We start from the raw sequence: 13,102 nt of genomic DNA, 5'->3' as shown, positions 1-13,102 counted from the left end.
CCATTAATGTAATAGGGACTATTTCTTTCTTTAGGTCTAAAAGGGTTTACTTTATATATCTGGGGACTCCAGTATTAGATGCATATATATTTATGATTGTTAATATCTATAGCTGGATAGATCCTTTTATCACTATATACTGGCCTTCTTTGCCTCTTTTTATGTTTTTTGGTTTGAAGTGTATTTTGTCCAATATGAAAATAGCTACTCCTGCTCATTTTTTTTCCATTTGCATGGTATATGTTTTTCCATCCCTTCACTTTTAGTCTGTGTGTGTCTCTATAAGTGAGGTGGGTCTCTTGAAGACAGCATATACTTGGGTCTAGCTTTTTAATCCAATCAAGCAGTCTGTGTCTTTTGAATGGAGAGTTTAATCCATTCACATTTAGGGTAGTTATTGACAGGTATTGTTTAATTCCGGTCATTTAATTACTTTTTGTTTAGATGATTCAAATATGTTTTGATCATTACTTCCCCTTTTATTTCTCTTCTTCAATGTTAGTTGGAAACTTAAGGTGGCAAGATTTAGCTTCTTTCTCTTTCTCACTGGCATTTTTCTCTTAACAGTGGGATTTGCTCTTTCTTCAGTATTTGTAAAAGTGTTCATCATTATTCAGATTCTAGATGAGAGACTCTCTTGAGAATTTCTTGTAGGTCTGGTCATATTGTGACGAATTCCCAAAACTTTTGTTTGTCTGGGAAATACAGTATTTCTCCCTCATTTCTGAAGGAGAGCCTTGCTGGGTAAAGAATTCTTGGCTGGTAATTTTTTTTTCTTTTAATACTTTGAATATATCATTCTACATTTTTCTGGCCTGTGGGGTTTCAAATGAGAAGTCTGCTGTTAGTCTGATGTTGGTTCCCCTATAGGTGACCTGACAGTTTTCTCTTGTTGCTTTTAGAATTCTCTCTTTGTCTTTGAGCTTTGTAAATTTAACTATAATGTGTTTGGGGGAAGATCTTTTTGGGTTGAATCTGTTTGAGGATGTTCAAGCTTTCTGGATCTGAAGGTCTGTATCTCTCCCTATACCTGGGAAGTTTTCTGTTACTATTTCCTTGAGTAGGTTTTCAATACATTTTCCTTTCTCCTACCCTTCTGGAATACCCACAATTTGGATGTTAGAGTGCTTGAGGTTGTCTGCTATCTCTCTTATGTTTTCCACGTTATTTTTAATTATTTTTTTCCTTTTTTTTTTTTTTTTTGTCTGTTTGGGTTAACTCAAAACGACCATCTTCGAGATCTGACATTCTTTCTTCTGCTTGCTCTATCCTGCTGTTCAAGCTCTCTGGTGTGTTTCTTATTTCACTGAGTGAATCTTTCATTTTTAAGAGTTCTGCTACACTCTTTGTTAAGGTATTAATCTCTTTGTAAATTCCCTCCTTCATATTCTGGATATTTTTTCTTGTTTCATTATGTTCTCTGATTGAGTTTTCTTTTATCTCTTCTAGTTTTCTTAAGATCATTGCTCAGAATTCTTTTTCAGTAATTTCAAGGATTTCCTGTTCCAGGGAATCTGAAATTTGAGCATTACTGTATTCCTTCAGTGGTGTCATATCTTTTTATTTGTTTGTAGTTTTAATATTTTTTTGTTGTTGATGTTTGGCCATCTGGTAAAGGATTTGCTTCTTCTATTCTCCAAGGTTGTCTATTAGAATAAAGATTTCTTCTTCTATCTGCAGGCTTTACTGGTGACTCTTCTTTTATTGGTTTAGTTGAGTGAGCAGTAGGTTACTTGTAGAGTGGCCCTGTCTGCTACTGTTGGTGAATTGTCCTTGCATGACAGTAGGTGTGTTAGTGGCTATATTGTACCACCTTGGGTCCTGTTCCAGAATTTGTGGCCATAGAATGACCCCTCAACACTGCGTGGGTCTCAGCTCACCTCAGTGGGGCCTGCTGCAGCTGAGAGCGCTTCCCTCTGGGTTCAAGAGGGAGGGGCCCCTGGTGCCCTACTCTATGAATTTATCACAGATGAGCATCCTACTCTCTTTGTTTCCCTTAACTCATCCCCTCAGGCTCCTTTCCTAACTAGGAAAATACTTCCATACATATTTTGTTTATTTCTACTTGTGTGATTTTATATATGAAATTGACATATAAGCAATTCTCACTTCATCCTGTAGAATCTTTCAGAACCATGCTCAAAATTCTCACTTACATTGACTCCTCCACTTCTCTTAGTATTTTAATCACATAAATATATTACTTTCATTTGATTGAGCTTCCCCTATTTATCACTTTTTAACTGAATTTTTCTTAAATCTTCTTGCTAGTAGGCAATTCACATCAGTCAGTGAATTCTGTATTTCCCCATGGCCCAAAGTTCAGAGCCTGGAATACAGCTGTGTTTAATAAATTCTGTTTACTGACCTAGTAACAGCTCACAATTTAAAAAATATTTCATAAGTGCTTCTTTTCCAGAGACATCAGCAGTTGCTGGAAATAGTAAGAAGTTACCAGAAAGACTCACAGAGCTGTATTGCATGTGTCTCCCTTTCTCACGGAGCATAAACAAAATATACATCCTTAAGGATTTAGGTATGACTCCCTTGAATGGGGGTTGTGATGAGGCAGGGAAGGACTTGACAAGAAAAACAATCCTCTAGTGGTTTCATGATGCACCAGTAGTTGTAGACTTAATCAGTAAAAGCAAAAGTAAGAATCAAGAACTGGACAAAATAATTGAACAATGACCTTCTGAAATGAAAGAAAGAAAGTCAGTGGCTTTCCTTTCTTTTTGTTTACTTTTTGCCTTTCCTCCTCTATTCCTAACACACAACTTCCCAGTTTTTCCTCTTGTTTCTTTAAGGTCTCACTTCTATCTCTTACTATATTTTGTGCTCCCTTTTCTGGAAACAACAACAACAACAACAACAACAAAACTATCTGCCTTCAGCAGAATCATAAATAACCAAGTTTTCTTTGGTCTTTAGGCTCTGGCACCCTGTCTCTCTTCAAGTTCTTTGAATCTAAATTATTTGCTGATTTAGATCTTGGGCATTTGCCTCCATCTCGACCTGTGATGTCTTCCATTTCTCCTTTACTTTTTCTTCACCATTTACCAGGTTCAATTTCAGTCATCATTGTAATTTATCTTAAATATTTCCTCTTCAGTGCTAACAAAAACATGTAACTATGAAAAGAACAAAGTTGGACTTCTGTCACTATCCAACTTCAAGATTTACTAGAAAGCTATGGCAACCACTATAGTGAAGTACTGGTAAAATAACAGACAAATGGGTCAATGAAACAGAATAGGGATCACAGAAATAGACTCACACAAATATAGTCAATCAATCTTTAACAAAGGTGCAAAGGCAATACAATAGAGCAAAACCAGACTTCATCAAATGGTGCTGGAATGACTGGATACAAAAGAAAAATGAATCTAGACACAGAGCTTACACCTCTCACAAAATTGAAGCAAAATTGGCCATAATCCTAAATGTAAAATGCAAAATGATAAAACTCTTATATGATAACATAGGAGAAAACCTAGATAACCTTTGGTATGATAATGACTTTTTTGATACAACCACAAAGGCTTAATCCATGAAATAAATAACTGATAGGCTGGACTTCACTAAAATTAAAAAATTCTGTTCTGCCAAAGGCAGAGCCAAGGCAATGAGATGACAAACCACAGACTGGGAGAAATTATTTGCAAAAGACACATCTGTAAAGGACTATAATCGAAAATATACAAAGAACTCTTAAAGCTCAACAATAAAACAGACAAAAATCCAATTAAAAAATGGTCCTATGACCTTAGCACATACCTTACAAAGAAGATACATAGATGGCAAATAAGCTCCACATCATATGTCATCAGGGAAATGCAAATTAAAACAATGAGATACCACTACACACCTGTTAGAATGGCAAAGTCTAAAACACTGGCAACACCAAATGCTAGCGAGATGTGGAGCAACAGGAAAACTCATTCATTGCTGGTGTGATTGCAAAATGGTATGGCCACTTTGGAAGGCAGTTTGGCAGTTTCTTACAAAATTAAACATTTTCTTACCATGCAATCAGTAATCTTGCTCCTTAGTATCTACTCAAAGAGTTGAAAATTTATATCTACACAAAATCTGTCTACGGGTATTTAAAATTTGGAAGCAACCAAGATGTACTTCAGTAGGTGAAAGGATTAGTAAACTGTGATGCATACAATGAACTATTATTCTGCACTAATAAGAAAAGAACTATCAAGCCATGAAAAGGCATGGAGAAGCCTTAAGTGCATATTATTAAGTGAAAGAAGTAGATCTGAAAAGGCTATATACTGTACCATTTCAACTGTATAGCATTCTAGAAAAGTCAAGACAATGAAGACAGTAGTGATATCAGTGGTTGTCAGGGGTTTGGGGGACAGAGGATGAACAGGTGGAGGACAAGATTGTTAGGGCAGTGAAAACACTCTATGAAAGTAATGGTGCATACTTGTCATTATACATTTTCCAAAAGCTATAAAATGTATACCACCAAGCGTGAACCCTAATATACACTAAGAACTTTGGGTGATTATGATGTGTCAATGTAGGTTTATCAATTGTAACAAACGTACCACTCTGGTAGGGGACATTGATAATGGGGGGAGGCTATCTATGTGTTTCAGCAAAGGGCATATGAGAGATCTGTGTATTTTCTGCTTAATTTTTCTGTGAACCTAAAGCCGTTGTAAAAAAAATAAATAAAGTCTTAGAAAAAAAGGCATAATTATATCTAAACACAAATAGCACTTACTATGCACCAGGCTCTCTGACCTATTGTATAAATGTTTCTACATACATATATATTTTTTATACATATATAATATATATTTATATATTTTTTAAATTCTATTTTTACATGAACAGTTTGAAGTATCCTCGTGTGTGTATATATTATGTATTGATAGGCATATGATATTGAAATAGACATATTTATTTATTTACCTACTTATTATATACTCTATTAATCTTCACCCCAAACTTACATAGTACTCTTTTCTGTAATCATTATTCTAAAGAGGAGGAAACTAGGGATGGAAATATTAGGTAACTTGCCCACGATCACAAGTGTCCTGGGAGGAAGGACTGGGTTTTGAAATTTGGCCAGCTATGGGTAAGGATGTCAGACTGCTGTCCTGAGTCCCTTAGGCTGGGCTAGAGCTCTCTGATAAATGATCCCACAGGCCCCATACACTTCCTCTGCAGTTTTCTTCAAGTGTGTATCTGCTGAAATCATAATGTATTTAGTGCTTGCTTCCTCTGCCGGGTTACAGGCTCCATGATAGCAGGGAAGGCATCTGTTTGTTGTCCCCACATCCCACCCCAGCACAGCCCCTGGCTCAGAGTGGTATCAGTGAATACTCCTGCCCAGCCTATTAGGACAGAAAGCTAATTAAACAAATTCACTGCAGGAGAAATGTCAGCTCGTAACAGGATCAACTGCCGACTTTGTCGAGTTTTATTTAGGACAGAATAGAAAACCTGATCATAAAGAACTAAATATAAAATGATATTTTTCAAAAGTATTCCTCAGAAAGAAAGTCACCTTGGATTTAAATACACAAAGTATTTCACATTACAGAGCACTTTTGCAATGATTTCATTTTGAACCACAAAGTACTGTTTTGTAGAAAACATGTCGCCTGAAACAATCTCAATCAATTCTAGCTTGGGATGATTATAGAAGTTACCTAAGTAATAGGGAAAAAAGAGACAAAGAAATTGAATATACATTTATACCTTTTTTTTCCTTAAAAATGACCTCGAAATTTCAAGTGTTGAATGTCTTTATAACAAGTATTTTACTTTAATATATGTTAATAAGTAATAAAACAAATATTTTACTCACATTATGAAGCATGCAAACTTACATTCATAGAGCAAATAAAAGTGACAATAACTTAATATTACATGAATGGGAGCCTGTGGCTTGAGATACAATTTCCGCTAACAGCATCCTACATGAATCCCAATTATGCTGCATCTCACAGGACTTGGATCAAAGAGAAATAACGTGTTGTAGAAAGCAGTAAGTGGATCACTCATAGAAAACACATCAATGACAAAGTGCCTGACATCCACGATATGAGTGAAGGGCTTGAATAAAATTTTTAAATTAATGTTTTATATATATATGTGTATTATTTATCTATGATAAATATATATAATACACATATATATATTTATCATAGATATACTGTATTGTATATATCATATTATATTTTAATAATATGTGATAAATATATAAATTATTTCCATAAATATATAAATTGTATCTATATGAATACCATATGTGATTGAACATATATATCCATATCAAAATGCATAGTTAAATTCATTTAATGTTTGTATATTTATATTGACATAATATTTTTGACTCTCTTCCCAGCAGCTCAAATACATTTAGCTTACCTGCCCAGTGAGATGGACACCTTGACCTAAGTGAAATTTCATCAAGGCCCAGAGTAGTCCTCTCCGGGCGTGGGTATGAAGGTGACAGGTAAGAAAGAAATGAGGCTAGAGACACTTGTTCATAAGAAAAAAAGACCAATGTGCTGTTCCTACTTTTCTCTCTCCTTCTGTCTTTTTCTTTCCTTCTCTTCATTTCATCTGAACCTTGAAATACTAGACATGGATCATAAAAGCATTGCAAATTATATTTATCAAGTAAATTTATTTGTCTAAATAAACACAGATCCTTTTATGTACAGAAACACTTTTACATAAATTACATTAGTATCAGATTAACTTTGTTATAGATTTTATTTGAATTATATAACTAAAACCTGTACATGTACCTTCAGTTATTTCAGATATTCATGCCCCCTAGTGATACATTTGTAAATGGTTGAAAAGATCTGAAACATCAAAGAGAACATAGCTTCTGACAGTACCAAGAATTTAGATTTATAAAGCTAAATACATTAACAATTTTAAAAATACTGTATTTCAGATTCAGTTAAGGGACATATTATCTTTTTTTTTTTTTTTTTTTTTTTTGCTTTTTCTCTAATGATATACTTCTTGGGGTGTTCTCTGTGATGTTTGTAACAAACAGAATATCGTATAACATCTTTTGTGTAGGTGCATACCAGAGGTTCTATCCATAATCGCCAAAACTATGAATATGTTAAATTTCTAAGGGGATTTTTTATGTAGAACATTTTCTTTCTTTCTTCTTAATTTATGTTTAGCTTTGGAGTGGGGGAAGATGTTTCGAAGTGCTTATTAAATTCATATATATTTTGTTATGAATAAAAAAACACACTTTCAGAGATCTTATATCCACAAAGTTGTTTTTAATAAAATATTGTGTTTTAAGCATTCATAGAATATTCAAGAATATCTGTAGAACATATTTACTTAGTTCTGAGACAGTTGTTTTTGGAATCTCAGGATCACTTGGGGGTAGACCTGATGAGATAGTATCCATGTGCTGTATGTTCCTTTCTGCTGGGCACCATGCAAAACACATCCCAGAAAAAAACTGCTTCCCTCAATGTGTTTTAAATTGAATCTGTCTCTCTTGATACCTATGTAAGAAAGCAACATGTAATATGTGGCTATATGTTTCACATTTCAACATCAGCCTTGGTTTGTTTCCTTGGAAATAGAGATTGTCAAGGAGAGTAGATGAACATAACCTGTTATAAACTCACGGAGCCTTTTAATGTTTGCCATGTGGAAAATCCATTGCTCTCACTACAAAATTTTGAAAGATATAAGCCTATTTTTCTATTTTAAAAACTATTTAAAATTTCTTGTGATATTAACTGTCATGTTTTCTAACTGACCAGTTTCCAGTTCTCGCCTAATTTCTGGGAACATGGTTTACTTACCTGCACTGACAGGAGACTTCCATCTCCAAAACGGTGACACAGCCAACTGGGTGGGAGTTGGACTTGGTGTCAGGCTGCCTGGTCTTGACTCTAATCTCTCCTACTTAGAAGTATTGCCTTGGACGAGTTAGTTAATGTATCTCAGTCTCGACTTCTGCAGATGTAAAATGAATGTAACAATAGTTCCTACCCCTAAGGAGTAATGTAGAAAATTTAATGAGTTAATATATGATTACTTAGAACAATTCCTGATCCATCATGAAACCTACGCGAGTTTGCTTAAAAATGATTACAGAAACTATTTAAAATGAACAGCCTACTTTCCTTTATTTTTAGGGAGGGTGCTGTGTGGTAGCTAACACAGATCATTCTCTGGTTTTCAGTGAAATACTTGCTACATGCCGGCATTTCCATTGGTTCCTTTGTCAAATGCTTGTTAAGCACACTATGTGTTGGACCTGTGTTAAGTGACAACGACCAAGTCTAAGTCAGGATCTCCAAGCTTCAGAGGCTGGTGGTTTAGAGCCGGGAATCTCACATACATGGGAAGGTAGAGGGTGATGAGCACGTTATGGAAGCATCTTTGCAAGGTGAAGGGAAGAGGAGAGTTTTAAATTAAAGCCTCCTGGTGTGTACACAGCTCGTCCTCTGGAGTCGGCACACCTCAGTTTAAGTGCTAGGTCTGCTAATTACCAAACTTGTGAACAAAAATAAATTATCTTACCCTTTAAGCCTCTATTTCCTCTCTGCAAAATGTGGAGATAAAGTTTTTCCCTGACAGTGTTGTGGTAAACAATGTTTTTTATTATTATTATTATTACTTTACAATAATAGATCTAATATTGATAGAACATTGTGATTCAGGCAATGTGCTGCTGATTGTGTGACTCCTCGGGAACTGTACCTAAGGTAGTTAGAACAATGCATAGTGAATTAGCAGACATTTTTAAAAGTTAGCTGTTAATATTTGTTTTATTTCCTTTAAAATAAAATGATTTGCTTTTGAGTTGAAGGGATAATTCTTCTACAGTAGTGGATTGTTCCATGGGTAGATTTTACTTTCTTACCCAGTTTCTAAAGAGTGTGTGACTGATTCTGTTACTGGATAGAGACAGAACAGGGGAAGAGAGCCTCTGTCCGAGGAGGTTTATGGATACGGGGATTTGAAGTACTTGTGTGCTTCAATGAATGAGGATAAAATATTAATTCTAAAAGGTCATTTTAACTTTCAAAGGTTTTAAGAATCACCTGAACACCTAAAGTAGAGCGAGAGTGGGTAATGGGAATAAATAAAGCTAATTTTACTCTCTTTATACAAAAGAAAAATGAAGACACCAATCTCTACACTCAGTTGTAGTATATTCCATAGAGGAATGAGTCGGGCTGGTCTTAAGCCATGTTTATTGGTACTTGGTTAGCTTTAGAAAATCCAGTTATACAGGACTTAGGCTTGATAGATTCATTTCATTGTAACGTTCAGAAGGCAAAAAGGAAAATGTTATGAGACAGGGTAGGTTAGAACATGTAGTGCTCAGTAGGCAAGAGGAAGAAATTTTAATTTTTTTTCTGAAATTGATGACAAGCCACCTAAAGGTTTTAAGCATGAGAACGTTGTGACATATTTTCTGTGGTTTTCAAAGTTCATTTATCTGCTACATTGAAAGCACAATGTAGAAGACCAGATATGAAGGTATTTTAATAGTCCAGGTGAGACATGGAAGTGCCTTGGGTGAGGGAGTAATACTGAAAACGGAAATAGTGTACATGGGATACATTTTAGTGAGATAACTAACATTTTCTTTTTATCCCAACAATCACAACCTGGAAGTGGATAATGTCAGGAAGTAAGCAAGTGAATAAACAATTTTTAAAAGTCTTGATTTTTAGCTGGTGCAAGTGTTGATTCACTAATGGAAATGTGGAAATCCGAGAAGGGAAATAATTGTGGAACTGTGGTCAATAAAGAGTTGTTTTTACTCTGTTGAAATTGAAATGCCTGTTAGGTACTTAAGTTGATATATAGCAGGCAATTGGATGTGTGATTGTAGAGTCAGGATTTGGACATTTTAGTTACGTATCTATTTGAAGATGTTCAGTTGGATATAGAATCTAGTCCAAGAGAAGGTCGGGGCTAAATATAATGGGTATTCAAAGTCACGTGACCGAATGGAAATGCACAACAGTAGAAAACATTTAGAGGAGGGGAAGGTACTCAGAATAGAATAGAATCTTGGGGAGAGCCATTTAGAGGTGAAGATGTAGAAGATGAGGCAGCAGAGAAGACTAGAAGAGTGAGAGGGAGATAGAAAGGCCAGAGAGTGCAGCGTACTGGAGGTCAAGAGGTGAAAGGAAGGTGTGGACATATTTCGATGAGTGTTGCTCAGATAGCACTGAAGAAGAGCTCAGAGCCAATAAATGTGGCAATATGGACATTTTTGGAGACCTGGATAAGAGCAGTTTTAGGGAAATGATGTGGTCAAGTCTGTTTTTAGTGGTAGAGGTATTGAGAGAGTGACTTGAGAAAGCAATTTTACAATGCACCCAGAATTGGAATAGGAATTGAGAAAAAATGTGAGTTGGAGGAATATTTTTATTTTATTTCATTTTTAAAATAGTGTTGATATTGGGTCATGTTTGTAGGATGACGAGAATAATTTGATGGAGAGGAAAAAATTAGAGATGCGGAAGAGAAATGGCATAATTGATGGAAAAAATCCATGAGAATTTGCCAATATGGGATAGGATCTATTTAATAGAAGCAATGACTGGCCACTGGTAGCAGTAGGGATATTTCATCCTTAGGGACAGGAACAAGGGTAAGAACTATAATTTCAAAGAATAATTAAGATTTGTAATAATGAATATGCTAATTTTAATAAAAGCAGACATGTTGAAAGTTTTCATGATGGGATGATGAGCATATTTTTATCAAGTGCTTTTAAACCTTCTTTCCTATTTATGTAGAAAAAAGCAGAATTTTCCTGTTTATGACCCAGGTTGTCTCTCTACACGGCTGAATCATGGCTCTTCCTCCCCCAGCAGGCTCTGTGCCTTGCCCAAGCTCTGTTCCCTGGTGTCCAACGGTCCAGATGCTGGGGAACTGGTATTTGCCAGCACTCTTCTGAACAGAAAGCTGGAGATCAATACATTTGTTCCCCACTCGCATTGTGTTCTCATGCTTATTTCATGAAACAAGGCAGCAGGGTGGTGGAGTTCCTCTCCTGAAGCTCATACTCACAGCGCCTCTAGACCTCTCTACAGGATACCTGAACATGGAAGGTGTATCCTGGTCAGATTTTGCCCATATATTCCTAAGTCAAGTCATGCTTTGTTGAAAGTTCATGTACGCAAACTGGTGCAGGTACTATCATCCTGGTGTGTGGCAGGTGGCTTAGACTGGGTTACTTTCAAAGGCTGGAGACATCCGCCAGGGGCAAGGGTAAGTTATAAGAATGGACAATAATCAAGTGGCCACATTGTGTGTCTATAGGCCACAGCTGCTCTTTAGTTAATGGGAGCAGGCAGCCAGCTTGAGAGTGATGGAAAGTCAGTATGAATACCAGATGGCCAAAGGGCGTATGTCTCACTTACTTGCCAGGTGCACACAGGGTCCATAGGGCACTAACACCTGTGAGAAGGCAGGCTACATGGAAGGCAGGAGATGGGAAAGGCACATTATTTGCCACAGGGTCACACACTCCTGAGTGGTCAGATTACACACAAATCCTAAAGTTCAAGGGACACCGGGAATGATAAAGCTGGCAAAAATTCTCTCACTTGGCTCCTCGTCAAAGTTAGAAGATGTTCTGAGCCCTGACGTCAAGGATGAAGGGGTTACAACAATCTATTCCAAATCACTCAGGAGTCCATTGGAATCTTAGTGAAGACATATAAGCTACATCCCCTGGGAGTTCCCAAAGGGAAGAGAAATCTCTGGATAGTGTGGATACATCCATGTAGCTGAGTAAAAGAAAGAGTTTGGAGACAGGGAGTTAATTTTAAAATTAAGTTCATTAATCTATTGCAGATTTAATTGTCTGAATTCAGTAATCAGGAGAGATTAGAATATCTACTATATTCTTAAACTTGTTTTTGATGGTTTCAGAGCATATCTCATATAGCTTTCTGTGAGGCTTCCTGACAAACTTGAAACATAAATGTAAAATAGGATTTCTTTACTGAAGATATTCAGAAACAGTCTGTGATAGAATCATGGTTACATGAAAATTACGGGTTATATAAACAATGTCAGGGAATGGAGCTCTCTATAACCAGGTCTCTGCACCTCTTCCCAATGGGAATATTAGAGACAGAATAATAGAGGAAGAATAGAGCAGCAAGAGAAGGAAGGACACGTTACCACACAGGCTTCTTTTAGCAGTAGAAGTTGGCAGTGTCCTCTGGTCTAGACTTGGGGTGTGTCCAGTTATTCATCAGCCAGAATGTGACTTTCCACTACAGTACAAGAGGATCAGATAGCATTTTGTCCATGAGGTCCTGCACAGTGACACTTGCTGATGCTCACCCTGACCACTTAGCATAACAGATTGACTAAAAAAACATGAACTATGCTCTCATTGTGTAAATTAAATATATTCCAATTACATATTCTCATTGTAACCTGTCATTCATCAATACTTTCACATATCATAGTTTTCACTAATTGTATTAACAACATAATAAAATTAGTTCTCTACAAAGACACACTACTAAAATTATCCTAGTATTTTGAGAGAGAACTAGACAAGCAGTTGGAGATTCCTGAATTCAGTTCCAACATGTCACTTCCTAGCTGTTGAGACTAAAGCACTTACCCAGCCACAGGTGCCAGGTGTCCCCCTCCCAGACAGGAAAGTACACAGGACGGATACACCCTAGTAAGCAGCACAGCATCCCCCAGTAGTGGAGTGTGTTAGTGGAGTCCTTCTGTTTTTGTTCATTTTGTTCTCCTGTAGTCATGTTTTCCTGATAGTGTTCCAGAAGTTCATACTGTTTTTCATCAATGAAGTATTCAGGATCACCATCTTTGTAAATAAATTGCAAACATGTGACATCACATTGCTACCTTTCTTCTTGCAAGTTAGTAAAATGATTGTTTCCATTTTTATTTTTATTTATTAAAATATGACCACTAAGGGGATCTTAACCCTGGGCTTGGTGTTGTCAGAACCAGGCTCTCCAAAGTGAGCTAACTAGCCATCTCTACACAGGTATCCGAACCCTTGGCCTTGGTGTTGTCAGCACCACACTCTCCCAAGTGAGCTGCGGGC

This window comes from Cynocephalus volans, chromosome 7 (assembly GCF_027409185.1).
Source record: "Cynocephalus volans isolate mCynVol1 chromosome 7, mCynVol1.pri, whole genome shotgun sequence".
Taxonomy (NCBI): domain Eukaryota; kingdom Metazoa; phylum Chordata; class Mammalia; order Dermoptera; family Cynocephalidae; genus Cynocephalus; species Cynocephalus volans.
The sequence above is the reverse complement of the archived record's forward strand: the minus strand, read 5'-3'. Positions refer to the sequence as shown.